The sequence below is a fragment of the Octopus sinensis genome, linkage group LG8 (genome assembly GCF_006345805.1).
Source record: "Octopus sinensis linkage group LG8, ASM634580v1, whole genome shotgun sequence".
NCBI classification, from domain to species: Eukaryota; Metazoa; Mollusca; class Cephalopoda; order Octopoda; family Octopodidae; genus Octopus; species Octopus sinensis.
In genome coordinates, this window is record NC_043004.1 from 80,621,234 (window position 1) to 80,645,436 (window position 24,203).

Below are 24,203 nucleotides of genomic sequence, written 5' to 3' on the forward strand. Positions count from 1 at the left end.
ATTTCATGTGTGTGTGTGTGTGTGTGTGAGGTGTGTGCTAAACACACCCTCCTTCCCACACATTCCGCTGATCTTCCGCTGCAGTGCGGTAAGATGGAACCTAAAGAGGGTGGGGGAAAGAAAGAGCAAACAGTAAGGAATGAAGTGTTGGTAAGATTGGGGGAGGGAAAGGGTTGAGAGAGAGAGAGAGAAAGAGTGGGGTAAAGAGAGAGGGTGATGATAGGTGACAAACACAAAAGTGAAAAACAGTGAAAAATAAATAGATAAATAAATAAATAAAAATTGATTTTGTGAACGTCGGGGAGGTGGGGTGGGGGGGTTGCAGGTTTTGTGCAAAGGTGGTTGGGAAAAAATCAGATGATATGATTTGCTGTCATTGTCATCATTATCACCCTCTTCTACCTCCTCCTCTTCATCATCCTCATACAGCAGAGGTAGTGGTGGTGATGATGATGGTGGTTGTTATGCTGATGGCAGCAGCATCATCATCATCATCATCACCATCGTTTTATTACATTCAAAGTCTGTTGTTATATTGGATAAAAACATGAAATTTCAAAGACTCTTTTAGTCTATTTAATCTTCTCTGATTATAACTTTCACCTCTCTTATTCCTTCCTCAACCATGAAATCTCGCATGTAAAAATAGCTACTTTGTACCGACTATCTTGCAATCGTGTCGACTCAACCTGCTTAGAATCCAATAGCTCTACCGAAGGCCACTATCAGTTTTCCACTACTAACAGCAACAACAAAGCAGTTTCCAAGAAATTGGTCTGGTTCGTTGCATGGGAAATCCTTCCATTTCCTTTTGCTACCAACTTGCTTGAAACTGTTCTGGTTTTATGATACTAACTCTCAGTTTTATGGTGATCTAAAAACCTTTTACCGAAATATCATGTTAGTAATATATTCTGAATACAGTTTAGTAATAACAAAACTTCGCATTATTTTCAAAGTTGATTGAAACAAAACGAAGTATTTTAACAGAAATTGGTAAGATATGGTTTAACTCTTTTGGAACCAACCTTCCTAGAAACTGTCCCTGGTTCTCAGATACACTTCCTATTTCAAAGTTGTCTCCATTAAAATCTTCCATCAAAAATTACATGTTAATTTATGTTCCAAACATGTTTTATTTCGACATTTATTTTACTAAATTCTTTGTTATATTCAAAATTAATTGAAAAACAGCAGAGTATATGGTAAAAAAGGGGGCTTTGAAATAGACAGCAAGGGTTTCTATGTAATCAACAGCCAAATTTCCGTCACCCAATTCCTTACTCTCTTTGAATTTTGGTACCATTCCCACCTGAGTCTCCCCTAGTTCTGATACAAACTTTCTGTTTTCTAACTGCAAAATTTCGTATTGTGCTCAAGACTCCAGTCTAATAATAAGCTATTTTAGTAAATTCTTCAGTATTTTCAAAATCAGTTGAAACAAATATATGTATTTCAAAAGAAATCTGGTAACAAAAGGGTTAAATTGATCTGAATTTTAAATTAATCTGGGGTTTGAACATAATTTAACATGAAATTTTGATGAAAGATTTTAATTTAGATCACTTCAAACTGGGATGTTTATTTATATCAAAGAATCAAGGGCTGAGTGTCACTATCATGCTTGAAGTGTCTTTTATTTCCAATCATCCATGAAAACAGGTCTGGCCTGGAGAGATATTACTTTGCTTAGAAATAGATGAGGGTTGGTGACAGGAAGGGCATCCAGCAGTAGAAGATCTGCCTCGACAAATTCCATCCAATGCATGCAAGCATGGAAAAGTGGACATCAAAATGACAACAATGTCATGATGTAGTGGAGCAAGTTGGAATAAAATGCCTCGCTCACAGAGTTTCCAAATACTAACTGGCCCCAAAATTGAACCCACAACCTAACTCTTGTAAACCAGACATCCTTAACCACTTGACCATATGACTTTACTGAAGCTAAACAACAAGCAAACTAGGTATGTTCTCTGGTTATGAGATTAATGGGAAGAACCAATGTCTCTCAATGGCATAACATTAGCAATATCAGTGTTAATATTATTTTCTGCCCTAAGCCCTGAGATTTTGGGGGAGGTGGGCGCCAGTCGATTAGATCGACCCCAGTATGCAACTGGTACTTAATTTATTGACCCTGAAAGGATGAAAGGCAAAGTCGACCTCAGTAGAATTTGAACTCAGAACATAAAGACAGACGAAATACTGCTAAGCATTTTGTCCAGCATGCTAACGTTTCTGCCAGCTTGCTGCCTTAACAATTATAATTATATTCTTTTCTACTCTAGGCACAAGGCCTGAAATTTTGGGGGAGGGTGAAAGTCGATTAGATCAACCCCAGTATGCAACTAGTACTTAATTTATCGACCCCAAAAGGATAAAAGGCACAGTTGACCTCGGTGGAATTTGAACTCAGAACGTAGCGATGGGCAAAATACTGCTAAGCATTTCACCTGGCGTGCTAACATTTCTGCCATCTTGCCACCTTATATCAGTGTTTATAATATTAAGGCGGTGAAGGCAGCGAGGTGGCAGAATCATTAGCATGCCGGGTGAAATGTTTAACGGTATTTTGTCTACCGTTACGTTGTGAGTTCAAATTCTGCCGAGGTCAACTTTGCCTTTCATCCTTTCGGGGTCGATGAATAAAATACCGGTTACGCACTGGGATCGATGTAATCGATTCGTCCCCTTCCCCCAAAATGTCAAGGCCTTGCACCTAGAGTAGAAATACTATTAAGACGGTGAGCTGGCAAAACTGTTGGGTTACCAGGCACAATGCTTGGTGGCATATGTTCAAAGTTCAAATTCCACTGAAGTCGGCTTTGCCTTCTATCCTTTCAGGGTCGAAAAATAAGCATTAGTTGAACCCTGGGGTGTTAATATAATTAACTTATTCCTCTCCAGAAACTACTGGCTTTGCGCCAAAGCTTGAGACCAATATCAATGTTCATATTCTATTTCTACACATGATTTTATAAGTCACAAGGTTTATTTTCAATACATAATTATCACGATGGCTTTTCTTTGCAGGAAACTTGCAAAGCAGTCATATTAGTTTACCACAGAATTCCACCCACCCCACTTTTTTTTTCTTCTCGTCTTGTGTTCCTCTACATTTTCACTGAGTTTAATGTAATTAGGGAGCTGTTAGTTGTCTAATTAGTGTGTTAGTTTCTACACTTCGGTGTTCTTTTGCGGGGCAGGGGATGGATGGAGGTTTGGAGGAATGGCTGAACAAATTTGTGTATATTTACGGGTAATTGTATGCCTGTATGTATGTGTATGCCTGCATAAATGTGTATAGCATATATAAATATGTGTGCGTAAATACACACACATACACACACATATATGTTTAGACATACTTAGACACACACATATTATATATACATACATACATATATATATGTATGTGTATATATATATATATGTATATATATATACGTATATATATATATATGTATGTATGTATGTATTTACAGACACACACATGTGTGTTTGTGTATGTTTGTACCTTTGTGTGATGTAATTATAATGCAGTAAAAAAAAAACACCTTGCTGAAATTGTGTAGCATCACTTTTCAAAGTGTATTTATAGGTTTTATTTTTTTGTTTTTCCGGTGATGAATGGGGGGGGGGTCATAGTAAGAGATTTGGTGGAGATGGTCATAAACTTTGATTTGATTTGATTTGATTAATCACCATCGTAACCAGCTTAATTGGCAGTTACAATGGTTTGAGATGTGATGTGTTAGACATGCAGTTCCCAACTAGGGTCCATGCGAGATTTTACTATTGAAATTTATGTGCAATAAATTTCTGATACCACAGACATCATTTGAACCCTGGACCACGTCACTATGCCGGTGACGTTTTGTGTTGATCTGATATCGTAGCCACATCAAGATAAAATACAAATATATTTATCAAAATGACCCGTAATGACAAGAAAACTTCTAATTTTCGATAATTCTAAATAGTGTTTCTTGAGAAATTTGAAAATGCCAACTTTGGTTCCTTCAGAGTGGTACCAGTGTTGTTGTACATGCAAAAGTTAGTTCTGTTGCACCTCCATACTGAATTCTTGCAGCTTCTTAAAACCATTCAAAACCATTCGAAAACAAACATTGTCATTATAGATTATTATTATTTTTAGTATTATTATTATCATCATCACCATCATCATCATCATCATCATCATTATTATTATTATTATTATTTTCATGATTGTGTGATTGTGTGCATGAGTTTGGGTAGTCACTTGTATGTATCTGCTTATAACTCTGTGAGTGTGTGTGTGTGTGTGTTTACATACATAGACACATAAGTATGTATGCACACATCTGTGTGTATATGTTTGTATGTGTATATGTGTGTCTATATTTATATATATAATATATATATATATATTATATATATATATATATATGCACACATGCATGTGTGTACACATACACACATGTATGCATACAAGTGTGTGTAAGTATATGTATGTTAACTACACTCTTATACCTGTGTAAGTGTTATATACGTGTAATCTGTGTCTGAGTGTGTGTTTATACATGTTAAATTAAAGTTTGTGTGTGTGTGTGTATACATGCACCGTATGTGTATATAAGTAAATATGTGTGCGTGTGTGAAAGCCAGAATATTTCCAAACAAAGATGTTTTGCAGCCAAAAACATCAAAGAATCTCTACATTTGATATTCTCTTCCATTTTACCATTTTTCTAGAATACATCTACAAGAATGTTATGTCAACCAGATTGGAGATGGAAGAGGTAAAGCTTGGGAGAGAGAGAGAGAGAGTGAGACAGAAGGAAAGAAAGAGAGAGAAAGAGTGAGACAGACAGAAAAAAAGAAAAATGGAAGGAAAGAAGAGAGAAAGGCAAACGTGAAAGGGGGAGGCAAATAGGGGACAGTAAGAGTAATTTAGTGAGGTGTTGATACATAAATGTAAGGGAGGGGGAGTAGGGGGAGATAGAAAAGAGTACAGGCGAATAGTATTTTTTTCATTTGTACTACATCTGTTTTTCTGTGCTAGCATGAGTTAGGTGAGTATTTTATTCGGGCAGTGTTTTACAGCTGGACGCCTTTGCTGTGGCTAACCTTTCCTTGTTTTTCAAGTAAAGGATCTCTTATTTCGTGTGGCTTTAGAGGTGTAAAACCCAGTGGCCAAAATTGGTGACAGAAGTGAGAACTACAATGTGTGTAGCTTGGCACCTTGGCAAGTGTATTCTACCATATCCTCATGAGTGGATATGGTAGACAGAAACTGAAAGAAGCCTGACATATGTATGAGTGTGTATATATATATGAAGGCACACGGCTTAGTGGTTAAGGTGTTGCACTCACGGTTACAAGATCATGAGTTCAATTCCCAGACCGCGCGTTGCATTGTGTTCTTGAGCAAAGCACTTCATTTCATTTCATTTGCTTTGTAATCATTTCGACATCTGATATGTGACACCTATTTGCACCTGTACAGGTAATGTCGATCTGTCCTTGTTTGTCCCCTCTGTTTAGCCCCCTGTGGGCAATAAAGAAATAAAATGTGGACTAACCCAATTGTCTTGGGAATTTGCTTAGATATAGCTTACTTCTATGGTGACGGTGGGGACATTGGAGTTAGGGCCATTGTAAAACCCTTATGGATTTTGTTCCCCACTTCTCCCCCATGTCTGTCCGAAAGAATGAAATATCATCTTGTTTGGAAATGGACCAGGGTTGGCAGCAAGAAGGGCATCTGGCCGTAGAAAAATCTGCCTCCACAAATTACATCTGACCCAAGCAAACATGGAAACGTGGGCGTTAAAGAAGGGGATAAAGTAATGACACATTATGAGGGAGATTTGGGTTGTTATTTCTCACGTAACGAGTAACCACATGGAGGCTGTCTTATGGGCCGCAGTGTTGGAAACGGTATTGAGATACGTGTTAGTTTCAGTCTCAGGAGTGAGTAATTAACAGTTTGTACACTAATGAACTTGGAAAATCATTAACTGCACATTGGAATCAGATATATATTATGAACACTGAGAATGTGTCTGTATGATGGAGAGATAGAAAGGGAAAAGGAGATCAACATGAATGTATGTATATATGTAGTGTATATATATCCACAGGTATATAAATAGCTCTTAATTACACAGGTGTGTGTTGTGTTTTGTTTGCAATCTCAATGTGTCACAATTACAATTTGAAATCTTGTTTTGTGTACACATGTGAGTGTACATATATGTCTTAGTGTGTGTATGCGGATGTTCATGTCTATATGTAGTAATGTTTGAGCGAGTGTATATTTTGGTATTCGGCTAAATAGATTTACAAACTTAAAAATTGTTCTGAACATGTATATGTGTATGTAATACACACACACACACACACACACACACACATATAAACATATATATGTAGGGCTGTGTTTGTAATTTTCTGTATGTGTGGGTGTCAATGTGTGTTTCAATATATATATATATATATATATATATATATATATATATATATATATATGTGTGTTATGTGTGTGTACATATATGTGTGTGTATATATATATTATATACACACAGTTGCACATATCTATATATAAATATATATATGTATGTGTATATATGTGTATACACAAGCACATACATGTACATGCATACACACACCTATGTATCTATATGGTATGTATGTATGTATATATATGTGTGAGTGTATATATATATATATATATGCACTTACTCACGTACACACACTCATACATACATATGCACGTGCAGATTCAAGTAAGCAAAACAAAAATTTAAAACTGTTCTAATTAAAAATTTAGCTCCTGGAACTATTTTCTTCAAGAAGTTCTTGTTTTGTCTGTAGGTTTTTTTTTTTTCTTTTTGTCTGTGTGTTCAATAGTTCCTGTTTATAAAACGTCCACTGTCCATGTTGCCAAAAGAATCATTTTACCATTTGTTGGGTGGAAAAATGAAATGAGAAACAAAGAAATGGAATTGAAATTTTCGGTTTTCATTTCGCATTTTTTGAAATTCTGTGTTTTTTTTTAATTTTGTTTTCTTACACATGTATTGGCCTATGGGTGTATGTGTGTGTGTGTATATATAGATGAGTATTTGTCTATTTTCAAGTTTGTCTATATGTGTGAATGTGTATGTGTATATATATCTATATCTATATATATATATATATATATATATGTCTATTTTCATGTATGTACGTGTGTCTGTAGAATGTGTGTGTCTGTAGATATATATACATACATACATACATATATATATATATATATATATATATACATGTATGATGTTCTTATGTATGTGTGTATATATGTATGTATACTATATCACTTGTATATATATGTCTGTTTTCTCTAGTGTGTATGCCTGTGTGTATGCATCTATATCCATTTCTAGTAGTCAATCTCTCCTCTCCTTTATACATACATATATATAAGTATAATATATATATCTATATATATATATATATATATATATAATCAAGACTTGCATATGAATGTAGATAAAAAATACAAGATTTAATATAATTTTGCATCAGCTGTGCACATACATGCAAAAAATATATATACCTGTGCATATACTCCTATATGTGTGTTTGTGTATATTTTCATCATAGATTCCTTTATAACCATTCCACCACTATCACTCACACACACACACACACACACACACATACACACATACACACACACACACACACTGCCAGAAAAAAAGGAAATTTATAGAAAAACCAATGTAAACAGTGTTTGGTTCCAAATTCAACAAATTCCTTTTGGTTATGTTTTTGTTTTTTGGTTTTTGTCTCTAACCTGTAATGTTCTATCAAAACACATTCTCTTGTAAGACTCCAAGACATTCTTATTTCCTTAAATACCATCTGTGCAGACCAAAATGGTACCAAGCCAAGGAATGGGCCTCTATACAGCCAGACATACTGCTAGAAGTAATGGCTAAATCTTCTTAAAATCTCTTTTTTTTTTTGTCAGCACATAGTAATATTTGATAATACCATCTAATATTGATGTACTTTGGGTGGGTGGTTTTGCTAATAAAATACACACACCAGTTATATTTCTCTTCCTTTTATTATTAAACTTTGTTAAGGCAGTGAACTGGTGTTGTTTGTACGGCTGGGTGCCCTTCCTAATGCCCACCACTCTGCAGTGTGTATTGTGTAGTTTTTATATTTGACCAGCGCTGGGGAGACTTATGCAGCTTCTGAGATTATGAACCCCAAAAGAAATGACTTTATGCTAAGAGATGAGAAGTTAAAGGATGAGAAAGGGGACCAGGGTGAAAAAGGTCTCTTGCTGTTAAGGGTCACGTGATTATTCAAATTTTAAAAGAGAGGGTGTGCGATAATTGGGTTGGGGCTATAGAAAGACAAAAATTGTGGCAATGAGGTACCTGTACAGGGTGGGGTCTTGGAAGGTGACTCAAGCTATGGGATGAGCGGAAGTGAATGTGTGTGTGTGCATCTGTGTATGTGTGCATATGTGTATACAGGCATGTGTGTGCCTGTGTGTTTATATGTATGTGTAAGTATTTACATAACTTTTAAGTAAATCATTCTTTAAAACAGACTCTTTAACTTAGGCTCAGAAAATCCCAAATAATCACATATGTATACATATACATACATACCTATATATAGATAGGTATATGTATATACATATATATGTGTGTGTATGTGTATATATATATATGTGTGTGGTGTGTGTATGTATATATATATATATATATATATATATAATACATACATATATGTGCGTACACTCACAAATAATAAATCTCTTTTTCTGTCTACTCCTCATTAACACCCTCTCTTCTGAAGCCATGCACAAACATAAATTAACACTCACACCCTCTCAAGCTCTCTCTCTCTCTTTGTATACATGTGTGTGTATACATACACACACATATAAATTTCTCCCTCTCAGTTTTTCTTTCTGTAGGCATTTAAACATATGCACACACACAAACATATATACATATAAATCTTCCTCTCTCTCTCTCTCTCTCCTTCTTGTTTTTCTTCCTCTCTCGGCTCTCTCTCTCTGTAATATTTAAAACTTTTCCTTCACTATCTTTTTCTACTGCTTGCCTTTCTCTCTGTATATGTGTGTGTATATATATATGTATGTGTATGCGTATATATATATATATATATATATATGTAGTGTGTGTGTGTATATGCATACACATATATATACACATATAGACACATGCACACACACATATAAATCTTTCCCTCCCCACACACTCACTCTCCATCTCTCTCTCTCTCCTCTCCCTCTTTCGCTTTTCCTCCATCTCTCACCTTCTCCGTCATTTACCAATATTCCAACATGCCTTCAAAGATTACATCTGGATCTTGTAATGCCATACATTACATTTTTTTTTTCCCCCTAATTCCTGCTCACCCACCACCCCCCCGTCCCCTCCCCCCCCCTCGCAACTCATCTCCCTTTTCTCTCCCTCGTTCCCCCCCCCATTCTCCCCCATCCCCCTCCCTGCATTTCCATTGAAATAGTTTTCCTTGGTTCTTCACTTATTCCAGGGCAGTTTGCCAAAAAAAATTTATCTTCCACAACTTGGTTCTCCTGTCAACTTCAGAAATTCTTGGACCATTCAAGATTTTGCAGGTGCTTCATCAACAACAACAACAACAATAAAATTAGTAATACAGCTAATAGTGCTTCTACTACTACTACTACTATTCTTAATAATGATAATAATTATTATTATTTCAAAACTTTTGCCTCAAGGGTAGCTTGGGAGAGGTGGGAGTAGATTACTTAGATCCCAGTGTTCAACTGGTACTTATTTTATCAACCCCGAGAGGATGAAAGGTAAAGTCAACCTTGCCAGAATTTGAACTCAGAACTTAAAGACAGAGGAAATACTGCTAAGCATTTCATCCGGTGTGCTTACATTTCTGCCAGTTCGCCTAATAATAATAACAATAATAATAATAGTAATAATAATAATGATAGTCCTTTCTACTGGAGGCACAAGGCCTCACATTTGGAAGAAGGGATTAAATCAATTATATCGACCCCAGTGCATAACTGGTACATATTTAATCGACCCCGAAGAGATGAAAGGCAAGGTCGACCTCGGCGGAATTTGAGCTCAAAACATAAAGACTGACAAATGGTTTCAAATTTTGGCAGGTCTGCAATTTTGAGTGGAGGGGATATAAGTTGACACCATCAACCCCAGCATGTGACTGGTACTATATTTCAATTGACCCTGGAAGGATAAAAGGCTAAGTCCACCTCGGCAGAAGCTTAAGTGAGGATGTAAAGAGCCAGAGAAAATAGTACTAAGCATTTTGTCTGACACACAAATGATTCTGCCAGCTCACTGCCTTGATGTTGATGGTGGTGGTGGTGGTGATGACGATAGTGAGGGTGATGGTAATGATGATTAAAAGAAGGATCGGGGTGGAAGCTGTGGAGGAAGTGGTGTCGATGTATGTTGTCTACTTCAGATTGTGTGTTGTTTGTTTAATTTGTCATAATCACTTCAAAGGCAACCCAAAGGAAACGGCGGGTGGGTGGGGTACCAAGCATGCTGTAGGGTTAATGAGGATCTTAGTGTAGTGAGGTCAACACAAACACACACACACACACACACATATGTGCAACACACACAACCATAAGCTTCATCATGTGGTGATGGAACCAAAGCGAACCACCCTTCACCTGGAATTATTAATTAGAACAATGAACAAATAAGATAATGGTAGAATTGGCTGGAAGGTTCTTGCCTTGTGAACCACTTGGTAATCTCATTAGTGCTAGCACCATGAAACAAGCACCCTGTACCCTGTGAAATGGTTGCCTTTAGGAACAGTGTGACAACTCCTTGTCACACTGTCCAACCCATGCCAGCATGGAAAGCAGACGTTAAACGATGATGATTAACTGTGCCCAAATTGTTGGCCTTGTGCCAAAATTAGAAACAATTATTGTTAAGGTGCTAATTAGTCAACCATGAACTGTTGAAAGGGAGTGGGGCAAGAGGTTGAAAGGGAGGGAGATTACAATGTATTAATTGCACATGACTGACAAACACTTTTCTCTCAGAGAGAGAGAGGGGGAGAGAGAGGAGGTAGTGAGGAGAGAAGGAAAGGAGGAAGGAGAAAAGAGAGAAGTGGAGAGAGGAGAGAAACCTCATCAAGGAAAGCACTGGAGTTCAATGCAGTTCTCTGATGTATTGGATCCTGTTGGAACATCCAACCCAAGCTAGTATTGAAGATGGACATTAAATCAGTGGTTGTCAACCAGGGCTCTTATTGACACCTGGGGATCCATATAAGCAAAATAGTACATTAGGGGTCCAGCGTTATATTTTAAGTGTCCATGAAAAACATTTTGTGTCAGATGTATTTCTTTGCAAGGAACAAATAGGTTTCTTTCTTTGTCGAATGTTTTTATGTTGTTTGGGTAAAACAAAATAGGGATCTTGAAAGAAGTTTCTGTAAAACCAATTTCAAACATCGAATGACTATAGGGGCCTGCCAGAATAAAATAGTTACCAAAAGGGGTCATAGGTAAAAATACTTGAGAACCCCTGCTTTAGATGTATGTATTGGTATGTATTGCTGCAAGAAACAGCTGGGTTTCTTTCTTGGACATTTTTACATAGTCCAACCTACACAAGTTAACAGTGAGAAAAACAAAATAGGAATTTTCAAAGAAGTTTCTAGTTTCTAGAAGAACTAGTTTTTAAACATCGGATGGCTATGGGTAGGGGCACCAGAATAAAAAAAATAATCATAAGCGTAGGAGTGGCTGTGTAGTAAGTAGCTTCCTTACAAACCACATGGTTCTGGGTTCAGTCCCACTGCATGGCACCTTGGGCAAGTGTCTTCTACTATAGTCTTGGGGTGACCAAAGCTTTGTGAATGGATTTGGTAGACGGAAACTGAAAGAAGCCCGTTGTATATATGTATATATATATATGTATGTATGTATGTGTGTGTGTGTGTGTGTGTATATATATGCTTGTGTGTCTGTATTTATCCCCACCAACATCGCTTAACAACCGATGGTGGTGTGTTTATGTTCCCGTAACTTAGCAGTTCAGCTAAAGAGAATGATAGAGTAAGTATTAGGCTTACGAAGAATAAGTCCTAGGGTCGATTTGCTTGACTAAAGGCGATGCTCCAGCATGGCCACAGTCAAATGACTGAAACAAGTAAAAGAGTAAAGGGGTTGATAAATAATTGTCGAGAACTACTGAGTTAGACAATGATGATGATGATGATGATGACTTGCAAGTGAGTGATGGCTTGGTTGCATATTCCATGCCCTTTGCTAATTGTTTTTGGCCAGCATGCAGTTGTGGACAGGCACAAGCAACATCTCAGCTCTCTTACCCATGACCCAGTGGAGCCATGTTGTGACTCTTGGAGGGGAAAATGAAGCTATACCAACAATAGGCTGTTACAATTTTTATATCATCCTTTCCCCCTCCCCCAGCCCTAAAAGAATAAGCAGTAAAGTGGACTGTGGCAGGATTTGAACTCAGAACACAAAGACCATTTTAGATGCTCTAACATACCATGCATAAATGTCTGTACATGTATGGTTTTTTTCCCCCTTTTTTTTTTACCAATGGATTTTAAAGGATGTAAACATGAGTTAGAAAAAAAAGAAACAAAAAACAAAACCTACTGCATTCTGATCAAGTCCCTTGTGATGATTGTTCTGCACTGAGTTACCAACACATCCTTGTCACTATCTCCCGCTTGAAAGCTGTAACCAATTATGTTATCGTTCTCCAACTGCAGTAAAAATAAAAAAATACAACTAAATAAATATATAATGTGATTATGAAACACTTTGGGGGAAAATTAGAAACGGAACAGACAAGAAATGTGCGTTATTGGCATCATTATTATCAGAGGAATGAGGTTATTATGTAAAAAGTCAACTGGGTTGATACTAAAAGTCTGCCTGTACTTCTATTAGCGCCAGAATTTAGTGGGATGGCATGTGGTGGAGGAACCAACAATTTAGGAAATTATCTCTCAGTTACTTTCCTATTTGGTGCTGTAATTCCATTTTATGATAATTATTGTTCTTGCTGTTGTTATTAGTATTATTGTTGTTCTTGTTGTTAGGGCGGCAAGCTGACAGAATCGTTAGTACCCCTGGCAAAATGCTTGGCAGTGTTTCATCCGTCTTTACGTTCTGAGTTCAAATTCCACTGTCGTCGACTTTGTCTTCCTTCCTTTCGGGGTCGATAAATTAAATACCAGTCAAGTACTGAGATAAATGTCATTGATTGTCCCCCTCCCCTCAAAAATCCAAGTCTTGTGCCTATTGGAGAAAGGAGTTTTATTATTATTATTATTATTATTATTATTATTATTATTATTATTATTATTAATAATATAAATAGGCTTGAGGTAACTCCTCCAGAAGATAGAGAAGCAAAATAAAAAAGCAGTGTGCCATTGTTCACTTGATGACAATGGCACTCTTCTTGCTTTTGCTATTATTTACTTTTTTACTTGTTTAAGTCATTTGACTGCGGCCATGCTGGGGCACCAACTTTAGTCGAGCAAATCGACCCCAGGACTTATTCTTTGTAAGCCTAGTATTTATTCTATCGACCTCTTTTGCTGAACCGCTAAGTTACGGGAACGTAAATACACCAGCATCGGTTGTCAAGTGATGTTGGGGGGACAAACACAGACACACAAACATATACACATATATATATATACGACGAGCTTCTTTAAGTTTCCGTTTACCAAATCCACTCACAAGGCTTTGGTCAGCCCAAGGCTATAGTAGAAGACACTTGGCCAAGGTGCCACACAGTGGGACTGAACCCGGAACCATGTGGTTGGTAAGCAAGCTATTTACCACACAGCCACTCCTACGCCTATAATGGGATTTTTTTTTAAAACTTCAAATAGGTAGCGGGAGCATGGGCTCCACGGGAGTAAAATCTGAACCAAAGGCAAAAAAAAGGTCGAGTACTCCTGACCCAGACGAGAGAGACTTTAACAGCTATCTCTAGCCAGTTGACCGACCATGCAGCAGCTCCCTCATTAGCGGATATGCACAAAGGTTCTTTAGTATAGATTCTCCTCCACCCCTTCCTGCCCTCTCTCCATTTCCGCTTCGTCTTTAGAAGTCAACAACGATGGCTGACGGTTTGTCTTTTGATTAAGCTAACAATTGAGAACACTGAAGATTTCCAGCTCAATGCTTGCCCACCTCCAACTCGTGAATTTATTACAGTTGTTTCCTGGTGTATCTGCGCAATACATGTTAAACTTGCATAGCTTTAGTTCACTCACCTGTCTGGAATACAACATACCTGGTCACCTGAGTATATTTATTTCTTAACTCGTTATAGACTGATGATGCCTCTATGTGGCTCTTTATCCTGCTAGAGATAGCAGCCAAGTCTATCTTGAAATACACCCTACTGCCCTTCAAAAAATAAAGGGGCATATTAGCAGGATACATTAAGGGTTTTTGTTTTTGCTTCTTTTTACATAAGGAAGGGGGTCTGGGGTGAAAGGGTAGGGTCCATGGACTAACAACTCACCCAAACCATGTCAGGATGGAAAGCTGATGTTGTGGTGGTAGTAGTAGTGGTGAAGATATTTCTACCTCTCCCTCCTCCCTTCTCTCTCCCCTCTTCCCCTCTCCTTCTTCCTATATATATGTGTATGTGTGTGTATCTATATATATATATATATATATTAAAATTCTTTTCAAATTTTAACACTTTCTCTTCCCCATCTTTAACAATTTGTTAAGCTCTATGGGATACCTTTCCCTAAATTCTCATAACACACCATATACATTACTTACATTTTTTACATTATTTACATTTGATGGATATTTGTCCTCATCTTGTTTGTTGTTAACACAACATTTTGGCTGATATATCCCCCAGCCTTTATCAGGTGTCTTGGGGGAAATTTTGAACCTGGGTTCTTATTCCTAAGCTATTTTTCCATGTTATTATTATTATGGTTACTCCCTGGAACTCTTAACCACTATACCATGTGTCCGTAACTGTAACACTATATACATGTAATAATTTCATATTCACAAACATCTTACACCAGTAAGCTACCAACTAAATATGAAGGATCTTTATTAGAAATCACCCTTTGGAACCCTCCTTAATAAAGGATGAAATAAAACTCAATCTTTTCATAAGACTGTGAGTGTTTATTGAGCGAAAACACCTAAAAGCTCCTGCAAGGCTCTGGCAGGGAGTGGTGGCAAACCCTGCTGTGCTCTTTCACCACAACTGTCTCTCACTCTTTCTTCTTATATCTGTTGTACCTGTATTTCAAAGGTTTCTAAGCACAAATTCTGCTGACTTTGCTTTTCATTCTTTTGGGGTCATTAAAATAAGTACTGGTTCAATACTGGGGTCAATGTAATCAACTTAGCCCCTCCCCCAAAATTGCTGGCACTCTGCCAAAACTTGAAATCGGTACATATATAACATCTCGTAAATGATTTCCTTCCACCTTCCCTTAGATAGATTGATAGATAGATAGATCGATAGAAGAGAGAGAGAGAAAGGAAGTTAGATAGTACTGTTGGGTATTATGTATTGTAACAAGCTACTCAAAGACACTAGTGTTATTGGACGAGATAAGCAACATGAAATTCAAGCACTACCAAACCTAAAGGGGACGACAGATATTCCTGGTGCAGCAATTATCAGACGTGACTCTGGTACAACCACTTGAAGAACTTCCCCCAAAATATATGTGAGTGTGTGTGTGTGTATATATATATATATATATATATATATATATATATATTCATACACATACACACACACACACACACACACACATATATATATATATATATATATATATGCACATACATATATATATATACATACATATATATATACACACACATATATCTATATATACACACATATATACATAAATAAATATATATGTGTGTATATATTTTTGTGTCTATATATGTGTGTGTATATATATATATTTATACACACACGCATACATGCATGTACAGATATACATTTATATTTTGTTGTTAGGTTTTTAGGTTTGTTATTTTAATAGTCCTTTTTATTATCTTTTTATTCCGACCTTTATTATGCAGTTACTAGATTGCCTTGATGTGTTTGGTTATGGTTCAGGGTAGTGGCAGCGGTGGTGATGGTTGTTATCATTGGAGGGTGGAGGAGAAGTCATAAGGGAAGGGTTAACACAGTCAGCTAACTTTCCTACATAATCAACTTGTTTATCACTGTACAATATGTAGATGTTATCAGGGCGTTTTCTCTAGAATGTATTTGTTCTTGTTGTTGCAGTTGTTGTTTTTTCCGCCTTTTGGATTCTTGGGAAAATAATATGTGCATATATATGCAAATGTACTCTATGTACGTGCATGTATGTATGTGTGTTTTTATTTACATATCATTATTATTATTATCATTATTATTATCATTATTATTATTATTATTATTATTATTATTATTATGATCCTTATTATTAGCTGGCAGAATTGTTAGCTTGCTAGATTAAACGCTTTGTGGTTATCTCTTCCTATTATATGTTCAGTGTTCAAATACTGCCAAAGTTAACTTCGCCTATTGTTCTTTCAGGGTCGATAAAATAAATACCAGTCAAGTACTGGGGTCAATGTAATTGACTTCCGCCTTCCCTCAAAATCTGTTGGCCTCGTACTAAAATTTGAAACTTTTATTATTATTAAAGGTCACAAACGAGCAGAATAATATAGTACTTTGGGCAAAATGCTTAGCAGCATTTCACCTTTCGGGGGTTGATAAATTAAGTACCAGTTGAATACTGGGATCAACGTAATTGAATAACACCTCTCCCCCGCTAAGATTGCTGGCCTTGCACCAAACATTTAAACCATTTTAAAAGATGAGCTGGCGGAATTGTTAGCACATTGGGCAAATTGCTTTGTAGTGTTCCCTCCATTTGCCAGGGTCATCTTTGCCTTCTATCTCTCCACGGTTGATAAAATGAGTACCAGTTGAATATTGGGGGTCAGTGTAATCGATTGACTTCCTCCCTTTGACATTCCTGGCCTTGTGTCTAAATTTGAAACCCAACAGAGAGGTGATGAAGCATTGACATACTGGTCATCATCACCATCATCATTATTATATTTTAAAAAGGACTGACATAACTCTTCGTCATGACTATTATTATTATTATTGTTGTTGTTGTTGTCAGTGAGCTGGCAGAATCGTTAGCACGCCAGGCAAAATGCTTAGCGGCTTTTCATCTGCTGTTACGTTCTGAGTTCAAATTCTGCCAAGATCGACTTTCTCTTTATCCTTTTGGGGTCAACAAATTAAGTACCAGTTGTGTACTGGAGTCAATCTAATCAGTTGACCCCCGCCTCCCACCAAATTTCAGGCCTTGTGCCTTTAGTAGAAAGGATTATTATTATTATTATCATCATCATCAGTAGCAGCATTATTACTAGTATTATTTATTCATTTTTACTATTTGTAGTTTTATTATTATTATTATCATTATTACTATTATTATTATTATTGTTATTATTATTATTATTATTATTATTATTATTATTATTATAGTTAGTAGTGGTAATTATTTTTGTTTCTTTTCGTTTTATTTATTCTTTGATTGTGCAGAATCGGTTAATTTCATTTCTGTTGCAGCTGGCAGAGTCCAACACATTTCCACGAATCTCATGTTTACATTAAACTCTGATTGCATGACATGACACAAACAACAACCAATAAAAAATCAAAACGAGACACTAACCAAAGAAGATGCCATACACACACACACACACACACATATATATATATATAAGTATATGTATATATGTTTGTGTATGTGTGTATATATACATATATATATATATATATGGAGAGAGGGAAGATGATATATTTGTGTGTATATATATGTGTATATTTGTGTGTGTATATATGCTTGTGTGTGTGTGTGTGTAATGAAACTTATAAAAAGCTAAATTATTTCTGTACGGAATCACATTCTCAATTTTATATAATTTTATTTTCAAATTAGTGGAGGGGGGGAGGGACAAAAAGAAATACAGAATGCTAAAACATAAAATATAAAAATAGCTTTAAAACAAACAATTTCATGTAAATTACACACATGTGTGTATGTGTGCGTGCATGTGAAAAGGGACAGTGTGTATATGATTGTATATAGTGTGTGTATGAGTGAAAGGGGACAGTGATTTTATCTGTTTATTTGTGTATGTGCATGTGAAACAGGACTGAGCGTGTAGACGTGCATAGAAGAGACGGTAGGCATGTGTGTGCATAGATATATGTATGGTATGGAAAGAGAGCTGCGTTGTAGGTACATGTATGATAGGAACAGTGTTTGCATATGTGTGTGAAAGAGAAATGTATATGTATGTGCATATGTGTATGTATGGAAGAGATTGTGTGTATATGTATTCGTGAAAGGCGACAGTGTCTGTGCATACGTGTATATATGAAAGAGGGCAGTGTGTGTGTGTGTGAAAAGTGATTCAGTGTTTGTCTATTTTGGTGTATATCATGCCCTGCATTTTCATTACTGTATAGGTGTATATACTTTGTCATACGAATGTGTATGTATGATAACGTATGCATTGTATATGTACGTTCTCTTGTTTGTCTGTGCGTGTGTTTGTGTAGAAAATTTTGCTTCCTTGAAAATAAATAAAATTTAAATGTCTCAATGTTTATAATTTATCAAATTTAATTTCTACCTAGCTTCATACCACTTGAGTTAACGAGCAGTTAAGAATGAAAAAAAAACAAATAATTACTGAAATTATTGTTAATGCATTGTATTCAAGGTGTGTGTGGGTGTTTATGTCTGAATATGTATGTATATGTATTTGTGTACATGTGTGTGTGTGTGTGTGTATCTGAGTGCATATCTATATACATACATACATACATACATATATATATATATATATATATATATATTTATTTATTTATATATATTTATTTATTTATATATATTTATTTATTTATATATATTCATTTATTTATATATATTTATTTATTTATATATTTATTTATTTATATATATTTATTTATATATATATATTTATCTATTTATATATATTTATATATATATTTATTTATATATATATTTATATATATATAGATAGATAGATACATATTATATATACGTACACATATGTATATACATACATATATATATCATCATCATCATTGTCTAACATCTGCTTTCCATACTAGCATGGGTTGGACGATTTGACTGAGAGCAGGTGAACTAGATGGCTGCACCAGGCTCCAATCTGATCTGGCACTGTTTCTACTGCTGGATGCCCTTCCTAACGCCAACCACTCTAAGAGTGTATTGGGTGCTTTTCCGTGCCACTGGCACGAGGCCAGTCAGGCGGTACTAGCAATGACCTCACTCGAATCTTTTTACACATGTCACCGGCACAGGTGCCAGTAAGGCGATACTGGTAACGAACATGCTTGAATGGTGCCTCTTACATGCCACCGGCACAGAAGCCAGTTAGCCGCTCCGGCAACGATCACGCTTAGACGGTGCTCTTAACACCCTACTAGCACAGGATTCGAGTGCCAGTAAGGCGATGCTGGTAATGATCACACTTGAATGGTGCACTCGAATGGTGCCATATATATATATATGCTCACCAAAATAAAACTCAGCCATTCAGAGGCCAGCAAACATAGTGATGCCCTTGAGAAGTCCTTAAGCAAGGGTCTGTGTATTTTCCCTCGTTACATTCCATATCAATCCACCAGCGTCTAGGGGAGAACAGAAGGCACACTTCACCTCCATGTAATCAATGCAAAAATCTTTATATTGCACGTTTGTATGCACACTCCCATGTGTGCACACATGCACTAACATATGAGTAAATTTAGAAAGCTTTTGTGTGTGTGTGTGTGTGTGTGTGTGTATAATACTTTGCATGTACCACATCCTAACATTTTTTCTTGTTTGTTTTTCATTTTTTGGGATTTACTATATATATATATATATATATGCATGTTTGCTTGTGTTCAGAGGCAATTATGCTGGTGAACAAATTAGATATATTAAATATAGCACCTTGGGTATGAAATACAATATATGTATTCCCACTGCATGGTACCTTTGGCAAATGTCTTCTACTATAGCTCCGGGCTGACTAAACCCTTGTGAATGGATTAAGTTGACGGAAACTGAAAGAAGCCTGTCGAATATATGTATGTATATATATATATATGTATGTATGTGTGTGTCTGTGTTTGTTCCCCCCAACATCACTTGACAACCAATGCTAGTGTGTTTATGTCCCCGTAACTTAGCGGTTCAGCAAAAGAGACCGATAGAATAAGTACTAGGCTTACCAAGAATAAGTCCTGGGGGATCGATTTGCTTGGCTAAATGTGGTGCTCCAGCATGGCTACAGTCAAATGACTGAAGCAAGTAAAAGAGAGTAAAAGAGAAATGTATAGATGCAAAATGAAGTAAAGAAAGTAGGAGACTTTCAGGCAATGAATATTTAAGTATAAATCTATAGATGTTTATATTAATAGGTCTGACTTACTCAGAGTACAGATGACAGAGGAAATGAAAGAGGAGAAAGTATGGTGTTATAAGCCCAACAGCTGTTTCAGGGGGCTCAGAGATCCATCATAATGTTGGTCGATGTAGTTTATCACAATATGTGGCTGTATATTATAAACCCATAAGGCGGCGAGCTGGCAGAAACGTTAGCGCGCCAGGTGAAATGCTTGGCAGTATTTCGTCTGCTGTTATGTTCTGAGTTCAAATTCCAGCGAGGTCGACTTTGCCTTTCATCCTTTCGGGGTCGATAAATTAAGTGCCAGTTACGCACTGGGGTCGATATAATCGACTTAATCCGTTTGTCTGTCCTCGTTTGTCCCCTCTGTGTTTAGCCCCTTGTGGGTAGTAAAGAAATAGGTATTTCGTCTGCTGTTATGTTCTGAGTTCAAATTCCGCCAAGGTCGACTTTGCCTTTCATCCTTTCGGGATCGATAAATTAAGTACCAGTTACGCTCTGGGGTCGATATAATCGACTTAATCTGTTTGTCTGTCCTTGTTTGTTCTCTCTGTATTTAGCCCCTTGTGGGTAGTAAAGAAATATGTATATTATAAACCCATGCCAGCATGGAAAATGAGCATTAAATGAAGTTGATGATGTATGTACAGATATGTGTGTATGTGTGTGTGCATGCATATCATAGTAATGATTTAAGACTTCAATTTCAGAACTCTACTCTTTTTCTGTATTGAGTATGTTCTTTCCTCCTTTTTGTTTGGACTCTATACATAGATATATACATACACACATGTATGCACATACTTATACACACACTCATATAAAACACTGGCATACATTCACACATAAACACACACACAGACACAGCCATGTTGAATTTGAAGACACACATTTCTTTAAAAAAAAAAAAACTCAAAAAAAATCTCCCTTCCCACAAAAATAAAAGAAGGAACACGAAACGAATTCGAAGTAAAATTTAAACATCATCTCTTTCAAGATATCTAATCTTACATTAGAAATAATGAGTGCTATTTTCTGCATGTATGCACACGCATTTGCATACACCACATGCAAGCATGCAGTGTGTGCAACTGATTGAGAGAATTATTAGAGAGGGAAAGAGTAAGAGAGAGAGAGAGAGAGATAGGGGGGAAGACGGAGAGAAAGAAATGGAGAAGGAGAAACGTGGGTGTTAAAGAATTGTGGAGCGAGGATGAAAGATTTCAAAGAAGAATGGTTGGCTGAACTGATGCTGTATTTTTAAGAAGGTTGGGGGTGGGGTGGTGGCGGTGGGGGTAAACATTGGGTCGTCCATTGAGGTGTTTCTTTAAAAAGTAGTAGACCCCCCCCTTTTTTTTTTTATATCATCATCGTCGTCTTTATAATCAAAAAATCAGGTTGAATGAGTTTGCTGTCAAAATAAAAGAGATAAAAACCTCTCTATTCTTTTACGAGCAATAATTGTTGAATTTCTCTGCATGTGTGTGTGTGTGTGTGTGTAAACGATGACAAAGGATATTCCGTTTGCATCTCTCTTGTTTCCATTCATCGGCACTCTATTCAAAACTCTGTGATTTTTGTGCCATTCACTGATGATGCTACTGCTGCTGTTGTTGTTGTTTAGGCGGTAGTGGTGGTGGGTGTGGATGGATTGGTGGTGGGAAGTTTAAATGAAAATTTAAAAATAACAAAAAAAAATGCAATTTTGTAAAAGCATTATGTCATTCGTACTTATGAAATTATAGTATTTGCAGTAGATATTAATTAACACATATATATTTATGTGTGTTAATTAATTAATGTATGTGTTAATGTATATATGTATGCATACATATATACATATATGCATACAAACATACAAACATATATATAATATATATATATATGTGTGTGTGTGTGTGTGTATGTGTATATATGGTTGTATGGTTAAGAAGGTCGCTTTGCAACCACATGGTTGTGGGTTCGGTCCCACTATTATGTTTTACCCAAATGGTTCTCAACTAGGGTCCACATAGCAAAACAGTAAATTGGGGATCTGCAATAGTTTTTTGAGGGACCCTGAAAAAATCCTGCTTCAGATGTATGCATTGGTATGTATTGCAAGAAACAGCTGGGTTTCTTTCTAAGACATTTTACAGTTAACCCTTTCAATACCAACCCAGCTGAAACCATCTCTGACTCTGTAGTACAAAAGTCTTGTTTTCATAAGTTTTGAATTAAAATCTCCCACCAAATCTTAGTCACGGTTTATATTCTTGAAATACTAGTTTAATGGTAGTGAAGTTATTTTACTAAATTCTTTGTTATATTTAAAATTAATTGAAAGAAACACAGAACATCTCAACAGAAATATAGTAACAAAAGGGTTAAAATATATATAATAGAGAAACAATTCTTAACCCTTTTGATACCAACCTGGCTGAAACTGCTTCTGGTTCTGTAGTACAAATGTCTTGTTTTCAAAAGTTTTGAATTAAAATCTTCCACCAAACTTCATCACAATTTTTATGTTCCTAGCACTAGCTAAATGGTAACTAAGTTATTTTACTAAATTCTTTGTTATATTTAAAGTAATTGAAAGAAACACAGAGCATCTCAACAGAAATACGGTAACAAAAGCGTTGATGTTTGAAAAACAAAATAATAATTTTGAAAGAAGTTTCTATGAAACCAGTTTTTAAATATTAAATGGTTATGGGGGTCCACCAGAATGAAATAGTAAGCAAAGGAGTCTATAGATAAAATGGCTGAGAACCCCTTCTTTGCTATTATGTAACTCCTATTAGTAAATGAAACATGTGTAATGGCCAATAAATAATACCAATGGTTTCTACAGCTGGATGCCCTTCTTAATGCCAAAGGACCATTATTTTTCTTCCTTAGTTGAATTTTCAAGCATCAAAACATAGAGAATAAAAGAAAGATGCAGGTGTGACTGTGTGGTAAGTAGCTTGCTTACCAACCACATGGTTCCAGGTTCAGTCCTACTGCGTGGCACCTTGGGCAAGTGTCTTCTACTATAGCCTCGGGCCGACCAAAGCCTTGTTAGTGGATTTGGTAGACAGAAACTGAAAGATGCTCATCATGCATGTATGTGTATATATGTATATGTGTGCGTATGTATATATATATATATATATATATACATGCTAGCATGGAAAACGGACGTTAAACGATGATGTATATGTGCGTATGTATGTATTTGTGTGTGCTTCCCGCACCACAGCTTAACAACTGGTGTTGTATATGTGTGTGTGTGTGTGTGTGTGTAAGAGGGAGAGAGAGATAGATAGATGGATACCCGTGCATGTATACACACACACACACACAAACATTCGTATATATGAAGTTTCTGTGTCCTGGATCCACTCACAAGGCATTGGTTGGCCTAGAAGACGCTAGCCCTGAGGCACCACGCAGTGGGACTGAATCCCAAACCACGATTTGAAGACGCACTTCTCAAAGCAAACAACCATACCATTCCCCCAATCACAGAACGGTGCCACTGGCTTCTAGCATGGTGTCCTTTTAACTATCCTGAAGCCATATAACAATTCAACTTTATGCAAAAGAATACCTGGAATAAATCTGCTTCACA

General features: G+C 36.3%; 1 protein-coding gene and 1 long non-coding RNA gene across 2 annotated transcripts in view; both read left to right on the forward strand.

The window, feature by feature from the left end:
* The window catches only part of LOC115215034 (glypican-3), a 390,560-nt gene that overhangs the window by 225,532 nt on the left and 140,825 nt on the right, over positions 1-24,203 (forward strand). The gene's annotated exons all lie outside the window — the stretch shown is intronic.
* LOC118764610 lies at positions 1,061-22,902 on the forward strand. The gene is made up of 3 exons (XR_005000422.1): positions 1,061-1,132; positions 10,309-10,316; positions 22,889-22,902. It is a non-coding gene; the product is annotated as an uncharacterized LOC118764610 (long non-coding RNA).